Source organism: Sciurus vulgaris (assembly GCF_902686455.1).
Source record: "Sciurus vulgaris genome assembly, chromosome: 10".
In the NCBI taxonomy this organism is placed as follows: Eukaryota; Metazoa; Chordata; class Mammalia; order Rodentia; family Sciuridae; genus Sciurus; species Sciurus vulgaris.
Genome location: NC_136470.1, coordinates 44,653,050 through 44,677,314, shown reverse-complemented (window position 1 = coordinate 44,677,314; position 24,265 = coordinate 44,653,050). Strand labels below are relative to the sequence as shown.

General features: G+C 34.9%; 1 long non-coding RNA gene across 1 annotated transcript in view; it reads right to left on the bottom strand.

Moving 5' to 3' along the window:
- LOC306670887 overlaps window positions 1-24,265 on the bottom strand; it is a 108,744-nt gene that overhangs the window by 69,100 nt on the left and 15,379 nt on the right. The window contains exon 2 of the long non-coding RNA XR_013766528.1: window positions 74-135. This is a non-coding gene — a long non-coding RNA (uncharacterized lncRNA). The remainder of the gene's footprint in view (window positions 1-73; window positions 136-24,265) is intronic.

Below are 24,265 nucleotides of genomic sequence, written 5' to 3'. Positions count from 1 at the left end.
ACAACAGCCCATCTGGGGAGTGAAAAGGAGCAGGAAATGAATCAGGTAAAGGAATGATTAACAGGACGCTTACAGATATGGTATCAAGCTCCACTTGGTAGAAGGGAGAATTAAGCAATCTTTGGTCTGCCACCCCTAGAAGAGGAAAAACATCCTATCAATATTTTTCTCATCTTCTGTCTTCATTTGAAACCATAGTTTGAGAATACAAAATGCTCTCTTCTTTCCCCTCAGCATCCTTCATTTTGGTAGTAAATTTTTCTTGAAGCACAATGTTGTTTACTCCGGAGATATCTATAGACAATTTAGAAGCTCTCAAGTAGCTGAAAATATATGCTATGGAGCATCCCAGAAGGTAGGATATATCCTTGAAGGTATTGTGGAGAACAGCATGAACTTAGTATAAGAGCCTTTGGCCCGGAGAGCAATTAATGCTCTCTCAGGTACCACCTCTATAGAAGAGGGTGAGGGGTGGGATACATCTAGATACTGTTCTTGCTGCTTCTGCTGCCAGTGGCTAATTGTCCATTGCCCACCACCTACACACCAACACCTCACAAATATGCCACAGTGGGCAATTCTTTAGAAGGACCTAATAATAGATTGAGATGCAGGATCTTAAGCATAGAAAGAGTTCAGATGGTCAGTTATGGTGGGATTGACTTCTACTGACTGATTTGAACTTGCCATTGTCCGAGAAATGTCAGGGAAATCAATAAATCAGAGAATTTATTCACTCACATGTATCCTTGGGCTGTGGAAGGTAAGAACTCAGAATAATTTCTGCTCTATGACCCTGAGCTCTCTCTGTGCTTCAGGATAAGGAGTACTTGAGCAGTGACATTGTGAAAGTGATCTTGGTTTTTTTACAAGAATGATAACACACATAACCCATGCTGGATAATATGGAAGAATGGTGGTAGATGTGTTCTACTTATGTCTTTTATTAACCTAACTGTCTGACAAACTCATGTAGGTTGAGAAGTTTCAACATTGTTTGACAAGTTAATAAATAGGCTGAGTGTTGAACTCACTTAAAAATGAGACTGATTAAATGATTGATTCCCTCAACAAGAATTTACCATGAACCTCTGAAGGTCAGGTACTAATGTAGTAGTAAACACAACTGCTTCACATCCTCATGATGCTTACAATGTCATGGAGCAGACAGCACAACAAAAGAAACCAGGAAGGAAACAGCCTTTTTACACAGTGGCAAATAAAATAAATCTAATATGTATTATAGTAATTTAAGAGAATTTTTGTATAGATATATCAACTGGAACTCAGCATCTATCTCAATCTTCTTCTTTTATGCTAGCTGTTACATAGAGTACAGAAAACCTCCTGAATTCAGGATTTTGAATTCTAGAATTCTACAGGTTAGAAGACCCTAAATGGCATGTTCAAAACAAAAGTGAGATTTTCAGGGCTTATTTCTGCTATTAAATGTGACTATAAAATAAAATATGTTTTTGTTGCTAAAATCCCATCAAGTCACTTACTTTGTGAAAATTGAGGCGATGTGGTCAGTACAGCCCATGGAATGCACAGCTCTCTGGTTGCCCATTTTTCTGATTATAGCAGGAGTGTGTTTTGACTGTCTCAGCCTGCTCTGGGAGTTATTGCTTATGGTCAATCTGATTGAATACTCCTTATAAAGGGGTCTAACTGATACATGGAACTAATTTGGATTTGGTTAGAATTGTTTCTGAAGAAATTATCTTTCTGTTGATAACTGAATGGTGAGTAGTAGTTAAGCAGGTGACACCTGAAGTGATGGAGCCTTTCAGGCAGAGAGAAGAGTGCAAGATAAACCCTGATGCTGAAGAGAAAAATTCTCAAAAGTACTGATGCTAAGCCAAGCTGACCTGGCTGTGGTGGGGAACAGGATGGGATTCATGGTAGATGCTGCTACAGAAATAATGGGCTTATTATGTAAGGAAATACATTTTGAGATTTCTGTAAGTACAAGAGGGAATGCTGAATATATGCAGAAAAGGAGCATAACAAACCCATTTAGCTTCAAAAATATTTCTCAAGTTATTTTTAGAGAACTGATAAGAAGAAAAGTGGGTGTGGAGAATGCAATTAGAGTTCTATTGCAATGGTCTTTGCAAAAGTTGATGATGATATAGAATAGGGTGATGGGCATGAAGGAGACAAATTGGCAGATTTAACATATAGCTCAGTCATGGAACTTAGTAGATAAGTGGCAGAACAAAAGAGTAGAATTTTTGTCTTATTTTGTTTTCATGCTTTTCTTCTAAGCCCACACTAAAGTCTTGGGTGCTAATACACTATGACAAAAACTATGATAGATCAAGCTTGCCAGGGAAGAGAAGACAGCTTTCATCCAGGCAAGTGATTATTTTAATTCCTAGACTGAGGCCCTATTCTCCCAGTTTTGAGTATCCTCAGCTCTGATCAGTCTACATCTTGGACATTTGTTAAGATAAAGCAAGATCCCAGAAAAGTTTCTGGAAATCATGTTAGGTGCTAAATAGTTTGTTCTATGATTTATGTTTTTCTGGAAGTTAATCTCTTATCTGTTAATTCTCCTTAAATTCTTTTTTTTTTTTTCCTGCCCAGCATCTCTTTTTATAATAATCTGGTTAACTGATGCAGGGATATGTAGGTGGAGGCACTGCTTAAAATTTCTAAACCTTTTTTATTGCCTGGAAATAAGAATTACTGTTAATCTGAATCTTAATCTTCAAACATTAGAAGTCTCTATGTTTAAAAGAATTGAAGTACATAAAATAAATTCCTTTAGTTAAATTTAGAACTTGTACTATAATTTGTAAAGCAGAACTATTATCATCTACCCTAAGGAAAACAAATAAACTTAAAAAAATTTATCACACTACTTAAAATTAGTAAGCTCTTCCTTGAAAACTGCTTCCTGTGGTATGTATTATTCAACTGATTCCATTTCTCAGGGTTCAAGGTGAGACAGAATATCATGGCAGATTGGAAGTGTGGAGGAGCACTGCTAGCTCTATGGTGACCTGGACACAGCAAGATAGTAGAAGAGTCCACGGAAAAGATGGGACACTTTCAGGGCATGTCCTCAATGATATACTTCCTTTAGTCATTCCCTATGTGCCTACAGTTACCAAACCAGTTAGTCCATCCAAACTAGGAGGGACGGATTAGGTTACACTGCTCATAATCCAATCATTTCACCTCTGAATATTCCTGCAGTAGTGTAGGACCTTTTGGGGGATATGTAATATCTGGACCACATTCTACCCTGGCCACCAAAAGCTCAGACCATCTCACAATTTAAAATACATTTAGTCCATCTTGAAAAGTCTCTGTAGTCTTAACATTCTGACGTTGCCTCACAGTCCAAATACCAAGTCTTATTTGAGAATCAAAACAAACTCTTGGTTGTGAAACTGTATAAAAATCAAGAATAACTTACATATATCCAATATAGAATGGCACAGAGTGAACACTCCCATTCAGAGGTGAGGAAAAGGAGCATAGAATGAAGGAATAGAACTAAAACAAGAATGAAACTCAGGTGGGCATACGGTCCCTGGAGTTCCATATTCAGCATCTGGGGTACATTGCAGCAAGATGCGAGTTTTAGGGATTGAGCAGTCCTGCTAATTTGACCTTCCCAGTTGCTAACTACATGGCTTCTCTCTAATTATGGCTTTCTCAGCAGCCAGCAGCTTTCCTTGGCAGATATTCCATACTACTAGCATTTCAATTATTGGGTTCTCCATTCCAGCTTTGACTTTATCTTCACAGATTCACGTTACCCTCTGAAGAGCATGCAGAAGAGATTCAGACCTTGTTTCACTTTGTCTGGCCTCACAGGTCTTCCTTTAAAATCTTGGTGGAACTCTCAATGAACCTAACTCAAGCTCCTTGAATTCCTGGAGAACCAGCACTATGTAGATCATACCACGATCTACTGTCAGCTTGAGTAGTAGATATACAATAGCTGAACCTCCTGAGACCATGACCACAGTGAACTTTGAGTGCCTAGGTGGCTGAGTATAGTAAAACTAATTTTTGGAAAACCACTTTACAGAGTGCCCCCAGGATCTCCTAATCATGAATGAGTTTTCATTGTTTTCACTTCTATACTCTTGAGGCTGCAATGGGTATGGTCTTGATGAAATTTCTGACATGCCCTTATGGAATTTTTACTATGGTTTCTGGGCAAAGTACTTAACTTCTCTTTAGGGGTGGCAATATCTTCAACAAGCCACAACCTATTTGTCCTCAATTTTATTTGTAATTTTGTGGCCAAGCTGCAAGTTTTTTTGAATAATTCCTCTTTGGTTTTTGCATCCAATCTCACAGTAATCTTGGCTAAAAGGTTTCCAGCAATATCCATGCCCCCTCCTTAATGCTGTGCTGCTTTGAAATTTCTTCAGAAAGATTAATTAACCCATCACCTTTAAATTCAGACTTACACAAAGTCTCAAGACACAGGCAAAATATAATCACGTTATTTGTCAGAATATAACATGAATGTCCTCTAGACCAATTTCCAGTAGAATCCTTGTTCTCCTTTAAAACTTAAGGATCAAATTCTTTACATTCCACATTCCTCTGGGTATTTTAGTCTTCCAAGTCCCCACAAGAATTACCCATTAAGCTCTGATTATATCATTCTAAGAATTCTTTAGCCTGCATCTCCAGACTCTTCTAAGCTCCTCCCACAAATCAATTCCAAAGGTTTCCAAACCACAAGGTCAGTTTAGTTATAGCAATGACCTCATATCTTAGTGCCAATTTCTGTGCTAGTCAACTTCTTGTTACTGTTATGATAATACTAGACAAGAGTAATTTAGAGCAGAAAAATTCATTTTGGCTTATAGTTCTACAGGTCCGGTCCTTGACAGTCAAATACATTGTTCTGGGCCCCAAAGTGAGGCAGAATAACTGGAAAAAATGGTATAGTGGAGGGGTACTGCTCTACTCATGGTGGCCAGTATTCAGAGAAAGGGGAAAGAACTACAGGAAAGTTGAACCCTTAGGGCATGTCCTGAAATGACATACCTACTCCAGTCATAGCCTGCCTGCCTACAGTTAACACCCAGTTACTGGATTCAAACTTGGATAGACTGATAAAGTTTACACCTCTCATAATCTAATAATTTCAACTCTGAATATTCTAGCATTAAGACAGGAGCCTTTGAGAAACACCTCATATCCAAACCATAATGGGTGGTAATTTGCAGTTTTAGATTATTTTTCCTTCACTTGGTCCATTATTAGCCTTTATCATCATGCTCCTTAAATCATAGACATGTAAGAATAACAGATACAGAGTTATTATGATGGAGTCGACATGAACTATCTTTAGACCAGGTCTCAAGTGCACAAAAGTTGACCTAGACTGAGGATCCAAAATTAAATAGTTACTCTGGAATCATCATATTAAAAGAATAAAATGCTTTCATTGCCTCTTTTCTTTCCATGCAGCAATGACCTCAACTGCTGACCATGTAAAACAGTACCAAGAGCTTGGCCAATTATATAATATCATGGCATTGTTTCAAATATGTCAAATATGCAACTTTGTGATACCTATACAAACACCTGGATGTCATGGAAAACTTCCACAAGTTTATAAAATATTCTGATTTATTGGATCTAATTCAGCTTTAAATAAAAATTATATTTATTTAGAAATGGTTACATTACAAGTTGTCACAAGTAGTCAGTGACAACACAGCTAGCATTACTTGAAACTTAAAGAGCGTCTTATTTAAAAAAAAAAAACAAGTTCTTTACTTTTAATAAGGGAATTTATGGTTTTAAAAACTGCGTAATCACACTTAATCTGTAACATATCTTCTAAAATGAGTGAATCACAGAGCATCACCTATGAGCCCTTCTCCTGAAAAGATGCTCAAGTCAACTGTCACTTTCTTAATTATAAGTTCAGAGGTAATTCTCTCAATTTTTTTGACCACACAGTTTAAAGATTTTCATAATTTAATATGAAAAAGCCACATCCTACGGAACAGTGGCAGGTGTATAGGTTAATCACAACAGCAGCCTCTTCTGAATGAGAAAGATTACAAAGTCATCTGGTTTTTAACAGAGAACATTAGTGTACTGATTCAGATAAAATGTGAATCCAATGATACCACTCAAAATTCAATAATCATACAAAACCCAATGGTGTGTAAAACAATGAGAAATAAAACTAACAATAGAAGATATTATCATGTTCAAGTTCAAATACTATTTAAGAAATAAGTCATTAGGTTTTATTATCAAAGAAGGACCTTGGTAATACTCTTACAGAGCTGGGCCTTCCAAGAAACTGAGGCAGTGTGAAGATACCCTCTTCAAACCCTGATTCTTGTGATCAAGTCAGAAAGATTTCAGACATGTCCCTCAGAATACAGAAATAAGCTTACTGAAGGGATAGGAAAAGGAAAAGCGACCTCCCAAGGGAGAGAACCGGTCCTCTCAGAGAGGAGAGGAACAGTGCCTCTCCTTCACTCCAGTTTTATTGGGGATCTCAGAGAGTTTTCCAGAGAACCCCACCCAGGTCCACCTCTCAAATTTTGATGGACAGCAGAGTGACATTAAACTTTCAAATTCTCACAGCATGGCAACTCCAGGCCACCTTGACCCATGCTAACCAGTTCTAACTGGATTCTTAACCATGCATTCTTAACAAATTTTATGTTTAGGAGGAATTATTCCTATCTCCCAGAGTTTCAGGATCTGGTCACAAAATCCTCCTCCTTCCAAGTAACTGGGTTCCTCTTATCACCATTAATTTGGGCCTATCTTTCTCCTGCAGTGAACAGATAGTTTGCTGAGAAATTGACACATTCTGTCCACTGAGGCCAGGTAGGGCTTCAAGTAAATGCTTCTAGTAAAAGAAAGGATGTGGAGGTCAGCACAGTAGGCCCATTTTATAGAATATTTTCTTAACCTCATGTTCCTGCCATCCTTGTCTGTTCCATAACAATACAAGGAAGTGGGTTTTAGATGCATGTTTTGGCACAGAGGTAACTAGCACCATGGGACTACCCTGGGTGGTACATATTTCTCCCAGTCTGAAACTGACCAAGAACATAGATGAGTCAAAAGAGGAAAAAAAAAATATCTGGTTACGTAAAATGGTGGATAGATAAGCACACTAATCAACCTCTGGAGACCAGAAGACCTGTGACTTCTGCTAATATTACTTCTCCCACTGACTATATTAGTTCTGGAGAGTGAATAAGTCTTTTAGAGACTCATTACTTGCCTGTGTACAAATTAGTTGATGAGGATGTTTGGGCAAATATTGTGATAGAAGAATCTCCTAATCTGGTACATGAATCTGCCTGAGATCCGACCAATCCAAACATTCTTTGCTAAGCGCAACATCCCCACCTATATTTAGAGGATTGGGAATACCAGTCAACAACTAGGAATTGATAAATACATCTTATTTTTAGCGGCATGTTAATCTTTTCTCATGATACCACTATTTAGCTGAGTTATATCGAAAATAGCAATCATAATTTAAAACTCTAGTGAATATATTTGAACTTCCACAGTTTCATTTGAGTACAGGGGTTTTGCCTTTGCTTATATTACAAAGTGAGCATGAGAGTTTCCTGCTGTGTAAATTTTTAGTAAGTGAATGTTTTTCGTTTTTGTTCCTAACATTTGAACTGTAGGAATGCCATTCTATGTAGCAATGCGTATAAATCCCTTATTGTATTGTACACACACTTAAAAATATTAAGGTGATATAATGCAGAATAAATCCCTTATTGTAGTATACATACACTTAAATTATTAAAGTGATATAATGCAGAATAAATCCCGTATTGTAGTATACATGCACTTAAAAATATTAAGGTGATATAATGCAGATAGGTACTTGAAAATAACGCCGTATTTTCCCTATGACATCTGAGAATAGTTGAACACCCAGGATCCTGGAATTTCCATGTGCCTTGCAAAAAAAATGACAGTAAATTCTCATTAGATCACATTTGTCGAATTCAGAAGTACTTCAGCCTCATTTTAGACTGACATTTATCTCTATGAGCTCTATGAGGAAAGAGTTTGTTAATCAAATTAATAGTACATATAAAGTGAAAGACTATTTCAAACTACTTAAGATAATACGTGTTTTGAGCTCTTATCACACTTATGAAGTCCCCATTTGCTGTCAAATAATTGAAATGCTAATCTAAAATAATTCTTAGCTAAGCAGTAAAATAATCTCCCAAGGGATTCCACTAAGTGGGGGTTCTTTCCAAGATGTACAATATCTATTTAATAGTATTAGGTGAAAACTTTATTTAAAAAAATCTATAATTCAGGATTTATACTAACTCAGAAAGGGATTTCCTCCAATTTTTAAATTAAGTATCATATTATCAAAATGAACATATGTGCATGCACATATTTAGGTGTTTTATAAAAATGTATAGGTCAGGCCTATAATCCTAGCAGCTCAGGTGGCTGAGATAGGAAGATGGCAAGTTCAAAGTCAGCCTCAGCAACTTAGCAAAGTCCTAAGCAACTTAGCAAGATCTTGTCTCAAAATAAAAAAATAAAGGGGTGAGGATGTGACTCAGTGATAAAGAGCTCCTGGATTCAATCCCTGGTGCAAAAATAAATAAATGAATAAATAAATAAATGTATAAATATTGATTTGAAATAGTTTATTGACTTTCATGCTTTATAGTATTTAATTATAGGATATGAAAGTTATGATACTGAACCACATTTTTTAAAAAATTAGAATTTTGAATACTGTCAAAGATATTTACTTTCAAGAGCAGGACACTTTATTTTTCATGTGAACTTGCAGATTAACCAAAACCTATAACTAGTCATCAAAAAGGAATAATAATTGCAATACTGACATGCCACATCTAGCAGATATAGGAATAATGAAAAATCACTAGTAAATTACTGACTAAAAAAATCTGACTTTGGTTGATTTCCAATTAATTTGTATAGTTATGTGTTTTATGTGTTATGAATATATATTTAAAAAGAGGGGAAGAAAATTATATGCAATCTTAAAAGTACCTTTGACTGAACCATGGAAAGTGGAAGTGGGGGATGGAAAGCAAGGAGATCATCCTAGACTGGGCTAGATAGTTTCAGGTCCCTTTCTATAAAGTTATTATGTAGCATTAGAAGGCATCGTCAATGGTAATCTTACTCTGGAATTCTAACAAGCATAGTCTCTCCCTCAAGAACTGGTAAAAAATATCATTTTACTAATAAATCCTTTGTTGTGATACACTTTTTATGCTTACAGTTTAAAATTTATAGACTATACATACTGAATTGTGCTACAATATTCTAACAAATACATCAGACATTCTTCTGGGATAAGGAGTGACTAGATGGTGTAACAGATTTTTCTATAGCAGAAGAAAAATTTTCACGTATTTTCATTTTATATCTTTTTTTTCTCTATTGAATATTGGTTTTAATTCCCACACTTATAAAGGAGAATCAATAAGAAACCTTCTTCAAATTCTAGTTATTGCCATGTCATGTATGTATAACATAGCTTAACATAAAAGCTTATTATATGTAACACAAAATAATATATTTGAGTATTTGTATACTTTCAACATAAGAGGAATCCATTTCATAAAAATTATGTGACTCTGCTAAGGTCATAAATTAACCAACAGCAGAGCTAGGACTCATTCCAAATTCTTTAAATTTGTAACTTCTTGTCTTTTCAGTACCTTAAAGCTTTAAAACAAAAGTAAACTGCTTTTACGCTTGTCAGATAAGAAATGAGGTAATAAATTGAAATGAGGAGGGGAATAACAATGAGGAAATAGGAAAAAAAAATATTTGCTATTGGAGGATCAGTATGGGTTTCTTATAGATATATCCTTTATAGATAAGATCTGAATAAAGTCTACAAAGAGACAAGGACTTTGTCAGATGTTTTTGGAAGAGGAGATTCCAAAGAAGGGAAGCAGTAGTTGAGAATTCCTAGAAAAGAATGTGAAAACCCCATGTGTATTAATTCAATTGGAAGTAGAATTGTATCAATAAGATGTTATCATTTGAAGAGTTGAAGACAAAAGTTTGGCATTTAAATACAGGCTAAAGTTGAGGGGAATTAATTTCACCAATAATTATATTGGAAAAAGACTAATGTAAGCCAGGCAGCCAGATTTTGAGAGGCCACAGAAGAAGCCACTTTGTCCATAAAGTAAAAATAACTGAAAATTTATGTTTTCAATGTAATATGGTTACAGATATGAAGGAATAGGGCTCAGGAAGATGCAGAGCCAAGAGGACTAGCGCCTGGCACAATCTGGGACTCCAAGACAGTCTTCGCTGGGAGATGCTGCCTGCAATGTAGATGATCAAAGGTGTGTGGGGTAGGTCAAATCAACAAGACGAAGGAGCAGGAAACACCAGGTTTAGAAATGCTGCTCACCAAAAATGCTGGAAAGAGCCTTTTTTGACTTCCCATAATGCATCTTGTACTTAGTGCCCACAACCCTTGGCACCCTTTACAGTCAAGCATTCAGTGCCTTAAGTTGTGTTTTCTGAACATCTCGTCTTTGTGATTATTTATCTATGTCTAAACTAGATCTAGAGAGGTAGAAGACAGGGTGGACATGATCAATGCATGGTATTTGCATATATGGAAATGTTACAGTAAAATTAATTCATTTGTGCAATTAATATGTGTGAAAAAATGAACAATGGCAATAGGTAATGTAACAACATGTGAATACCAAGTGTTCACCTAAGTATTTAATGAGTTAATTTATGAATAAGTTGTTACGAATTTTTTTACAAAGCAAATAAAAAAAGGATTTAACTTGAAAAACAAATCTCTTCTCTCAGACTCTTTTCTGTTGCTCCTTCCCCCAATACAACATCTTCTTCAAAGCTATTTGTTAACTGGCATCAATCTTCCTATATCTTCACTTTGTGAGTAGCTACATTATTGAATTTATTATGTTTTATTGTACTGGAATAACTAAGAAAAATGATCTATCTTTTTTTACTATTATATATATATATTAGTACTTATCACAGTATGTCTAGATCTGAAATCGTTTCTAGTTTTCTTTCACCCTGTCAATAACAAGTACTTGAATCTTTGAATAAATCTAATAACATTAGGTATTGTGAAGACTCATTGAATATTGACAATTGAAATTATTATCCCTATATATGATGATATTTGATTCTGATATTTTAAAATGCATTAGGTTTACCTAATGATAATGATAAAAATTGAATTAAAATGTGCATCTTGCCTCTTATGTTTCTTTACTAGTATATTATGTTATAATGATATTGTTTCTTATTTAATCATAAGTAAGCTAGTAAAGCAATTCACACTTGGTTATATTGTAAGAATTGGTTTCAAAATTTAGCTCTATGATTTGGAAGAGTTTATTAACCTCTCTAAACCATAGTTACTCCAACTATAACTAAATGTTGTTTGTACTGATTAAATTACCATGACATGAACTATCTATAAGTGATGAAGGACCAACTATATGCTTAGTAAATAATAGCAGCTAACACTGTTTTGCTCTGTACATTACAAAGTCTATTGTCCAATAAGTTCCTCCAATAAACTGATAATTTCTCTTCACTCTTGGGTTCTGTGCAGCCAATACAATATTGTCCAATAATAAGTTTTAGAATGAAGATATAGGCAGACTGACAATGCAAATTTAGAATTTGATATAAAATATACTACATTTCAAAAGATGTGTTTTTTCTGTATGGTAATAAACTGTACAGTATCCTTTTAGTAGTAGTAGTATTAATATGTACCAGTTGCTTTTTGAGGAATTCAGTGAAGAACTTTTCAGTTCTTTGGGGATGCACCCTTGAAGGGAACTGTGAGACTCCAGACCTTTCCTCTTCTTCCCTTTACTATTCAGACGTAAGGCAAGTGGTTTTGATCCACCACACTTTCCCTGCGTCTCCATAAGCCCGAAGCAATGGAGATGATTTTTATCGGGGACTAAAATCTCCAAACCTCAAGACAAAATAAATTGTTTCTCTTTTTATGTTGATTTATCTCAGGTATATGCTATAGTAACAGAAGGCTGATTAACAGTTTTCTAGGAAAAAATCAAGTGTGGCAAAATGAACAAGTCAGTATGATGTTTACACAGATAAATTTTATGCCCTATGATAAGTGTCAATAAAGTGAGGAAGAGATAGTTTCTTTCTCATATTATCAATATGTGATAGATTTTTTTTTTCCCAGTGAATTTAGTCTTTTAATTTAAGGGAGTCATATAAAACACATGTACACAGAGTAATACTTTCATTCACTAGATGTATAACATCATTCACAAGTTAGTTATGCTCTGCTTTGGAGTCCTTGCCAAGCACCTAGCAAAGAAAGATTCATTCAGAGCAAACGGACAATATTTTAGTGCAAAATTCACTAAAACTTCACTAGACTCAAGTGATTAGATTTTCAATAATTTGCTAAATATAGGAGTAAAGAAATTCTTGAGTCAGGATGACATTCGGCAGGCTATCACCCACAGGGATCATTGGGGTTATACCACATTTGTTTAAAGTCATTGAGAAATGTGAATTATTATTAGTCAAAATTGTGTTTAGATAATACTAGTTTTTCTAAGGAAAATCAATTCTATATTTCATTTTCTAACTCCCAAACTTTATGGAAGTATGCAGAAATAAGCTTATATAAGCATTCATAAAAGTTACTATAAATTTGATGTTTCAGAACATGTGATTGAGATTGATGTGCACAAAGATTGTTGGGAAAGCTCTCAGAAACAAGATCTATGAGAAAGAAAAGCAATCAAGTTTGCACAGGATTCGAACCTTGACTCAAGCATAACAATATTCTCAACTGATTTTATAAAGACAATTAAGAATTTCCTTGAATTAAGGCAAGTCAATTGGCCTTTATGTTATCTGGCATGAGCTGTCTCTGTACACATAGAAATAGGTTTATTTTAGACTGGAAAGAAGATGTATTTTAGACCAAAGAAAATTCCCAGGAGAGGAATTAGTCATCATATGCTTCCATTAGCCAATAATCTTAGCAGCTAGGTAATGAGTGCCTTGGATCTGCTGGGGGATCCAGGTACAATACAATGACATTTGCTACAGTCACTTAGTACCACTGGAATCTATTTGTATAATATAAGTTTAATATTTTGAGGAAAGCATTTCCTTGCATTTTAGTTCATCTGTTTTTTTAGAGAAACAGAAAAAAAAAATAATATTACTGAGAAAAACTACAGCCCTCATTGTGTAGCTGGTCAGAGGACCACAGCTGATACTAATTATCTCTGTTCTATCACATCAGTTCTAAATTCACCTGACCCCAGGCTACCACCTCGGCTCATGTGAGTAGCTTACTTGATGCAGTGACCCAGACTCTTTTCTCTATAGTGTCTGAGCCCATAGTCACCAACCCCTTCTCATGCTGTAATTTAAACTCTAAATTATGGTTGCATGGAGATAAAATCTAAAATGAGAGTACTAAGGGATGCCCCAGAAGTGGACCTGGAGGGGGGTTGTGTTAGTAAATGTGCAAAAAGCAGCCCTTCAGAAACAAAAGAAAATACATACGTTGAAGTTTTTTCTGACCTTTCTCTCTGTGTAAGAGATACTCCATTTGAGACTGATTTAAAGTTATCAACATATTGTAAATGAATGAAGACAAGAGAAGAAATATGTACAACTGGCCCTGCAGAGCAGGTTTGAGAGCCGACACAACACCAACATGACACTGCCAAGATATGCTATATGCCAAGCATATGCCCCCCATCCTGCTGTGTAACGGCAGCTGTACTTCCTCTTCCTGCTCAGCCATTAATCTGCCAGGATGATGTCTTCTTTTCTTTCCTGCTGGTCCCTTGACACAATGCCCAGATATCTGGATTGAAGTATAGCTTAAAGTTTGATTCTTTCTCTATTGGCTAGTGGAAGAAATCCTCCTCTGAGAACCAAAAACTTTACAACTTCTTAGCCTAGAATGCAAAGACGGAAAGCAAACTTTCCCAGTGCATCATAAAGAGTGATAGTAAGCAGAGCCTCTCCCCCGTATGAGTTCTGTCTACTAGAGGACATTCCCATTGAGAATGGTAACTGCTGTTCTCAAGGATCTCCTTGAAGCTGGCCCTACCACAATGTCTTCCAAAGGTGCTTCAACTGTCCTATTGGAATGACAGCTTCTCATAAGTACAGTACGTGGTAGGAGAAGTAAATCTCATAATCATACATGCAGCACCATATCTCCTTTTTTAAAAATAATTACTTCAGTCTGTAGTAATGTTACGTAGCAGCTTTTGCCAGAGGAGTAAATATACTCCTTGTTTTCAAATTGTGGTGCTGTCAGGACTGTGGAACTGTGGGAAGGAAATTCAACTCCATACCTAGAATGTGTATTAATTTTGTCTGAGTTACTTCCTGTCCCCTTCAGTATGTAAAAAGACACATTATAATTAGCACATTGTCAAATGGCATTGGTATTTCTTTGAGAGGCTAAAGTGAGGGCCTACGGTTGGTCTTTACTGTGGGAAGTTTGACATTAGCAGCAACAGTTATATCAGACAAGGCTGGTAGGTTTACATATAACCTCCGCTTCTGCTGCCCAAATCACAGAATCCATGAAACCATGTACCAGCCTGGAGTGTCAGTAACAACTGACCCATGTCAGTTGGCTAACTCATTTTGTCTACTTTGTTGTTTTATACCTTTTCTGTGGTAAATGTTCTCAAGTGAATGATAGCATATGATAAAAATATTTTCATATTTTGTTGAAATAAAATAAAGTCAAGTTTACATTAAATATATTGTAATCGGAAGCCTACTGATATAGGAAATTTACTAAACCTGAATTTCCTTTTTAAAATATTCTTTATTATTTTAAAAAGTAATCTCTAAGATATGCCCTAGGTAAATAATTCACTGCAAGATGCTAATGGTTTCTGAGAAATTTCACATCTCATTTATTCTCCTTGAGATTTCTTAATTTGTGAAAATAAATGTATACAAAAGTAGGAAGATTTGCTGCAAAAACAGAGTGGGTCTGCTCCCAATTCTTTCTTTCTTTGACTTGTCATTCGTGGGTGCCTTTTTGATGTAGGTGTGTTGATGGAATTCTTCTGGATGACTGACAGCTTATGTAAAGACTTCCACATATATTATAAAACTCTCCATAAAACTGTCTCTAACACTATAAACCCCATATTACTCATGATCTGAACATGCAGAGATGAATAGGACTATTATATAGAAAGGGTTTACTTTGGGGATTCATAGTAATGATTAAAAAAAATAAAATGCATGACTACTTGAAATGGCAGTGTGTATGGTTAATCAGCAATATAAAAATATAGAAATGAGATCATTTGGGGTTATTTCTGTATTGAGTCTTGGTCATCACTATGTGATACATCATGAGCAACTATCTATACCCATATTAATCTGATCCTTCACGATTGTTTGTGATAATTAGAAAAAGCAAATATTTCTCATTGGAGAACCACACTTATCAGAATATAATTCGGGCACTAGTTCTTTTACAACAAATGGTAGGTGTTTTTTTTTGTTTGTTTGTTTTCGTTTTTGTTTTTCCGATTGTATATATCCTGAAAATTAATAGAACTTAAGAGTGGGATAGACTAATTATGGAAGTAATTATCGGTTTCTTTTTGTTTGTTTTGTTTTGTTTGTACTAGGTATTGAACTCAGGGGTGCTTACCCACTGAACCACATCCCCAGTCATTTTTATTTTTTATTTTGAGACAGGGTCTTGCTAAGTTGCTTAAGTCCTCCCTAAGTTGCTGAGGCTGCATTTGAACTTGCATTCCTCCTGCCTCAGACTCCCAAACCAATAATTATTGTTTTAACCAAATGAGATTTATTCCACAAACTGATTAATAAAAGGTATGTCAATGTCATGGCAAGTTGGTGGCATTAGAACATGTACTGAAATCAGAGATTTTGGTGGATATAACTAGTGTAAGAAACTAGAGAGTCTCATAAATTTACTGTAGGTCTTTGCAGTTTTAAAGCCACATTTCCTAGAGATGACATACTGCAGACAATTTAAAAGATTTTCTTCTTGAAAAGACATAAAAAGTTTGTAAAAAATAAAACCATTTGGACAGTTCACATAACGTGCATCATCCTACTTAAAAGTCTATGTAATTAATTTAGATAATATATTTTAATTAATTTCATTGCTCAGAATATTTTATTAGAATACTATGACTTTGCCATGTATTGACTTGTTTTTCCACATTCAAGACACACTTAACACCAAAAAACAAATAACCCAGTCAAATTAAATGGGCCAAGGAACTGAACAGACACTTCACAGAAGAAGATATACAATCCATCACCAAATACATGAAAAAATGTTCAACATCTCTAGCAATTAGAGAAATGCAAATCAAACTAAGATTTCTTCTCACTCCAATCAGAATGACAATTATCAAGAATACAAGCAACAATAAATATTGGTGAAGATGTGGGGAAAAAGGTACACTCATACATTGCTGGTAGCTCTGCAAATTGTTGCAGCCTTTATGGAAAGCAATGTGGAGATTCCTCAGAAAACTTGGAATGGAACCACCATTTGACCCCACTACCCCCCTTCTCAGTTTATACTCAAAAAACTTAAAACCAACATACTACAGTGATACAACCACATCAATGTTTATAGTAGTTCAATTCATAATAGCTAAACTATGGAATGAACCCAGATACCCTTCAACAGATAAATAGATAAAGAAAATGTGGTGTGTGTGTGTGTGTGTGTATCTGCAATGGAATATTACTCAACTTTAAAGAAGAATGAAATTCTGACATTTGCTGGTAAATGAATGGAGTTAGAGAATATCATGCTAAGTGAAATAAGCCAAATCCAAAAAACCAAAGACTGAATGTTTTCTCTGATATGCGGAAGCTAATTTACAATAAGTCGGGGGGAGTAGGGAAGAATAAAGTTACTTTATATAGGTAGAGGGGAGTGAAGGAAGGGGAAGGTGTATTGAGGGAAGAAAGATAATAGAATGAAACAGACATTATTACCTCATGTACATGTCGTACCTCATGTACGGCAGCATGACTGATGTGATCCTGCAATATGTTTAATCAGAAAAATGAGATATACTCTATTTATGTACGATCTATCAAAATGTATAAATCATTGTACTGTCATGTACAACTAATTAGAACAAATAAAATAAATGAATAAGATATACTTAAAATACTATATAGTGCCTTTCCTATATCTAAAACAATGAATTGTATTCTGGGAAGTTAATGTAAGTGAAAATGCTTAGTTCATTCATGTGTACTTCTTACAATAGAGTGAAATTTTAAAAATAGATGCTGAACTGATAATAAAAGTCAGAATATAATTTACATTATGAATAAAAAACAATCTTTACTTTAAAAGAAAGATTTATGCAAGAATAAGGCAAATGATAAAGCTATAAATGAAGCAAAGATATTTTAATCATTTCACTAAATATATCATTTTTTGATAGTTAAAATGTCCTAGAACAAGGGCATAACTGAGTAGATCTTGGCATGAAAGCTTAGTGAATGTACTAGAAATATCAAGTGTCATGAGTTGGCTGGGGTTTAAGTAATGGGCAAACTTTTAATGAAAATGTAATTAATAGTCGAACCCTGACTGCAGACCAGGAAAGGGGAGAATTTTATCATCAAGAGTTTGTCTTAATTAGGGATGGGGAAATAAGTAAAAAAGCAGAAATAAATGTACATTCCACAAATATTGATTGAAAATCCTTCATATCACAGCTTCTATAAATTTTTTTCTGAAGGTGAGAAATGACCCCATAGTAAACAAGTCTATCTTTCCACATAAGAAAATCTTGCTATGGTAAAAAGATTAATATTTTTCATAGACAATAATAACACACAAGAGTTTCCAAGAATAGTAAACATAAAGACATTTCAGTGGAAGAATCAGAAAATAAAAGATTGAAGGATGTAGTTTTGAGATAAATGTTGGAAGATTTTGAGTGTCTAAGATGGGAGGTAGCAAATGGGAAAAAATCCAGACTCAGATAATATCTGTTCAAACTGACAGGAACAAACTTGGGGGAAGATCTCAAAAACACAATTAATAGCCTCGTAGTTAAAATGGAAGCTATATGCAGAGTACTAGAAGAAAGCAATTTTGTGAATTGTAGGGTCACCATATTGGAGATTCATATGGACATAATATGTTATTGTGAAATGTGAAGTGAGAGTTTACAATGACAAAATTCAAACAGAAATCTTGTTAATGATCAAAGAAAAAAATTAGAATTCTCATTGAAAGAGTAAAATATAACCAAAAATTCCCTCTTTCAAACCCAATTAGTAAATTAAAAATGGTGATTTTATTGCTACTAGCAGCAGCTTAATTTTTTCTTCTGGGAACTCATAAAAATTGTAAAAGAAAAAGGAAGTAAAATTACAGGGAAGAAGTGAAGTAGTTATTACCTAGTACCTTGCAGTGGGAGAGTTTACAATAAAAACCAAACATTTCATAATTTTAAAAAGTGTTGATGCAAAGGGATAAAGAACAATAAAAACAAAACTTCATGCTGGAATAATTTTGACTCAATAATAAAGAGAATTACTATTATGAAAAATTAAATCAGTAATGGTATACAAAATTCAGAGTGCAAAGGATAGGAACCTGAAGATGAAAACAGGAACATATAACAAAGAGGAAAAGGAGGTAACTCACGTATTTTTTCCTAAATAATTATTTTAAATGACAAAAGATAAAAAACAGAAATAGATAAAGTGGAACAAATGAAAAATCAAAGACTTAAAAACTAGCTTCCTGAAGTAAAGGAGAGAGGGAAACAAAAGTTAAAATACACAGACTTTGAAATTCAGTCATCAAGGAAGACAGAGTCCATTGTCTCCCAATTTCTGTGGGAGGATAGGAACCTAACATGTCTCCATAGTATGAAATTACTACCTGTCTGGAAGATGGGAGAAAGCTTACTTTTGAAGGTTCTATCTGATTTGCATATATAAATCAGCACATTGGTGTTTAGAAATCAGAGCTAAATCCAAATATTAATTCTTAAATGCTTTATATATTTTTTAGCACCAAGAACAGGATGGCAATGTCTTTTGCATAAAAAATTAAATCTGTGAAGTAAGGACTTCAACAAAAGGAAAAGAATCATCTTCCAGCACCAGCAAACAAGTAAGCAATGTGGTATCAGAGCCACTGTGTTGGTCCCTGACCCAAATTTACTGTCACACAAATTAATTAAAATAAAAATGTGTGAAGACATCTATTGAGATTCTAGTTAGGTACAATTTAAACTACTTTGAATATCCCATTACTTAGTTAAGTGTGAGTCAACTATGAAGACCTATAGAGAGATTGTTTTGTAGAAAAGTTGAAATTATTGGAATATGGGGTGATTTGTGGAAAAATGTCTGCAAGAGAATAATATATAAGATATTATGGGCATTAAAGTGCTGAGCATCTGAATTGGTTGAGAGAATGAATTAAAGTTATTAGAAAGAAAAAGAAGATACAAAAGGAAGACCAGAGAATGATTGAAAAATGTATTTCCTACATGACAGTATTGTGCTTTTTTTGTTAAGTAAATAATGTTCAATGTAGTGCATTGGGCCAGTCAACATATTTACCTGGTTCTACTTTAAAACAATGTATTTGGGAAATAAGATTACTCTGCATATTATTTCTTTAGATTTGTTTTTGTTTATAAGAACTGAGTGATTTCTCTTATAATATGAGTAGCATTCATTAAACATATTTTCAATACACACATGTTATCATTTCTTCTATCAGCCTCAGGTACAGATGCCTTGTAATGATATGAACAGCATCAAAGAATCTTGTAAAATACTGGTCTGATCTAATTCAATGTAGGCTTCTCCTAATGCTCATGCATTTACTCTACTTTCAGAACCAGAAAAAAAAAATTAAAAAGAAAAATTTTTCCAATTTGTTTTTCCCAATGGGTTATAGGGTAGCAGAAGAACTACACCATGAAGCAATAGCTCTTGGGTGCATTTTACTGGGTCAATATAATTGACTCCCAACTGCTATGAGTATTGGCTGCCAAACACTTCTCCTGACCATATTTTTAAATCAACAGAAATAACCTGTGAACTTATTTCCCCACTCCAACCCTCCTAGGACAGTATACTGCCAAAGATGGATTTGTAAATGAAATTACTAATCTAATTCCCCTGCTTCAAGGGGAGGGAAGCACTGTGGTATGCTTAAGAATCAAAACCCTCTTCTGTGGGTCACACCAATGGAGACACTCCATCACTTCTCATGTCTCTTTTTTTTTAGTTTTTTAGTTTTTCTTTTTTTTTATAGACTGCATTTTGATTCATTGTACACAAATGGGGTACATCTTTTCGTTTCTATGTTTGTGCACGATGTAGATTCATACCATTCATGTAATCATACATGAACATAGGCTATTGATGTCTGTCTCATTCCACCATTTTTCAACTCCTACCCCCTCCTCCCTCTGTTCTTCTCTCACTCCCCCCACCCCCCACACCCATTATATATCATTATCCACCTATCAGGGAAAACCTTTGGTTTTTTGGGATTGGCTTATTTCACTTAGCATGATATTCTCCAATTTCATCCATTTATCTGCAAATGCCATAATATTAGTCTTCTTTATGGTCGAATAATATTCCATTGTGTCTCATACTAGACAAAGGAGCCAAAAACATACAATGGAGAAAAGATAGCCTGTTCAACAAATGGTGCTGGCAAAACTGGAAATCTATATGCAGTAAAATGAAATTCAACTTCTATCTCTCACCCTGCACAAAACTCAACTCAAAATGGATCAAGGACATAGGAATTAGACCAGAGTCCCTGCACCAAATGGAAGAAAAAGTAGGCCTGAGTCTTCATCATGTTGGCTTAGGATCAGAGTTCCTTAACAAGACTCCTGAAACACAAGAAATCAAAGCAAGAATCAATAAATGGGATGGATTCAAATTAAAAAGCTTTTTCTCAGCAAAGGAAACAATCAATAATGTGAAAAGAGAGCCTACAGAGTGGGAGAAAATCTTTTCCACATGCACTTCAGATAGAGCACTAATCTCCAAAATTTATAAAGAACTTACAAAATTTTACACCAAATATACAAAGACCCTAATCAATAAATGGGCCAAGGAACTGGACAGACATTTTACAGAAAGATATAAAGGTGATTAATAAATACATGAAAATGTGTTCAACATCTCTAGTCGTTAGAGAAATACAAATTAAAATAACTCTTAGATTTCATTTTACTCCAATTAGAATGACTATTATCAAGAATACAAACAATAATAGATGTTGGCATGGACGTGGGGAAAAAGGCACACTTTTGCTTTGCTGGTGGAGTTGAAAATTGGTGAAGTAACCCTGGAAAGCAGTATGGAGATTCCTCAGAAAACTTGGAGTGGATCCACCTTTTGACCCAGTTATCCTACTCCTTGGTTTATACCCAAAGGACTATAGTAATGCAGCCACATCAATGTTTGTAGCAGCTCAATTCACAAAAGCTAGATTGTGAACCAACCTAGATGCCCTTCATCTCTTTCTTCTTTCATAACCTGCTCTGTTTCATGACTTAGATATTTATATTGAAGATTGATCTATCTTGTGTATCAGAATTCCTGTCTCAGATCTTATTCTAGGAAATTCACCCAAAAGGATAATTTCTTACAGTACATTTAGACATAACACAATAATAGAGCTTCAACCCTCACTTGCAATGGGAGCCCCTCTGTCCTTTCACACCAAGACTTCTCTCTTGTCTTGGGATTCAAGACCCTCTGAGATTCACTTAGTATATACGTGTCAGATAATCTGGAATTATAGTGAGTGTGTGTGCACAAGGAGTGAGGGATTATGCTCCGTGAGCCAAATTTTATAGAATGGGCGAAAGAATGCTATAGATAAGATATTCTTGCTTCTCTCTTCCTCCCCTTTTCCTGCCCATGAACTTCTGGGAGATGAACAAGAGATGGAGTTTTATTTTTCTCCACTAAATACATCTTGAAATTCATTGAGAAACCAAGCAATCAGCTTGTCAAAAAGAAAATATGTATGCTATTATTTATTTTGTCTCTTTTTGTCTCTCTCTGTCTTTCTGCTTCTATTTTCAGAGTTTCAGAGATACCAAACTACATTAATGACAAACTATGTTGAATAGTTTTTGTGAATGTAAGAATTGTTTTTCCACAATAATTATTGTTCTACAGATAATAAGTAGGCAAAGGAAGAATATTTAAGTTAGAGAAGAATTTAACTAAATCAATGTAATAAAAATCAACACATGGAGAAGTGATAAACATGTATCCTATGAAAGAAAAGAAATATGCTATAATTCTCCTAGATGGAAACCATATTGTCATAGAAAAGGTTCAGACATACTTCAGCATTACTGGGGACAGGTGACTAAATGAGACTCTCTTTGCATGCAAGATTAATAATCTTATGGGTAAGGACCCATCTTCATTGAATGGAGGGTTAAAGTCCATGCAAAGACAATGCCTCAGCATTGATATTACAACATTCTGAGCAGCATTCCATCTTTGAAGTCATACGAAATTGCCTGAATCAAATAAAGATTCAAACTAGAGATGAAGGAGTTACTCTCTGGAAAACAGTAATTAGGATCATTAGTAACTAGTAATACAGGACACTGTATTGCTTTTTAACCTATCTGAAGCAAGCAGGGAAGGGAAAAAGGTAAACTTAAAAGCTTATGATTTGGGTTAGAGATACAAGGAAGCAGGAAACAATTCAATTTTAAATGAGTTTTAGGGGAAAATTATTGCAACCATGTGAGTGAACAGACCAAAGAGCCTCTGATGATATTTAATAGCACTTTTAGTTTTTGAAAAGATAATTAAAAATTGTATTCTATTTAATTTGCTGTTTTCTTATTTCTGTTTGTAGAAAACACCTATCCTTCAAAGGGGAGTTGTGCCCCGACAATCTTTGATCCTCACAAGGCTGGAGGTTCCTACTAGAAAACGGGAGATAGCAGTAAAACAAAGGAGAGGGTGATAGAAAACGATGTATATCAAGCCAACTGTAACTGAACTGTTGATAGTAAGACAACTCCCAATGATTCCTGCAAAAGGAAAAAGAAAGCGGCACAGTGTGAGCAAAAAAACAGCAAAGAAGAAACTGAGCAGACCAGACATGGTGAAAAGAAGAGGCCATCATCTTTGTCACAAGAATCACGCTTTTTAATCTGTCCTTCTTGAAATTTTCCCTCTGTAATTTTTAATACACTTTGTGTCAGAGGAAGAGAACTAGATCGCTACCTAAAAGACAAAGATGAAGGAGTTACTGGTTTCCATCTTGGAGTCAGGAAAATGAACATGTGCCTTTCTGCTCCACATAGATAACAAAGCTTAGGCAAGCTCAAGAGCGCAGGCAGCAGGAGTCAGCCTGCTCAAGTGCAGGACTCCTCAGGTGCAACTGCACTGGTAGGAAAAATGAGGCTGTTTAGGCTAATGAGATAAAACACAATAAAGGCCAATGTAACTCAGCAGAAAGGGTCCTAAATGCACAGCTCTATCAGATGCTGTCTCTTCCTCCATCTGGTCTTATTTTTTTTCTCTGTATAATCTGTTCACTTCCCCACAGTCTCCCTTAACATTTTCTGATTCTGGGCCAAGTTGATATTGATTATTTATTGTGAGTGGTCTAAAACTGATAAAATTTGATTTTCTCCTATTCATCAGTCCTAAAATGAAATTAACTATTTTTTCGAATCCTCAAGTTCATATAAAACACCAGTATCAAAAAGTTTGTGAGTTTCCTTCAACTATAAAATAGGTAGGCAAGGCTTGAAAAAATATATGCACAAAAAATGTTGTTTCTTATAAGAGGATAACATAGGCAAGGCATATGTTGGAGTTTTAAGAGAAAATAAGTAAAACGTTTTTCTTCAATCCTTGTATTTGAAACACATTGAGAGGTAAGAAACAGAAAATGATCTTGCTAGTAATGCTAACTGGGAAATGGCTTTAATTTTGGACAAAGGATCATGTTCATACTTAATCCCTAAATTAGAAAATGTTACCATTTTAAAAGAATTGCTAGCTTGGGTTTCTCACAGATGTCAAAGACTTTACCTTATAGCTCACTCCAAAGAATAAATACACTATCAAGCAGATACCAAGAGCAACTCTACAATATTAGCAGCAATAACAAAATCTCACAATATCCTCCTAGGCCTTGAAGAGAACAATG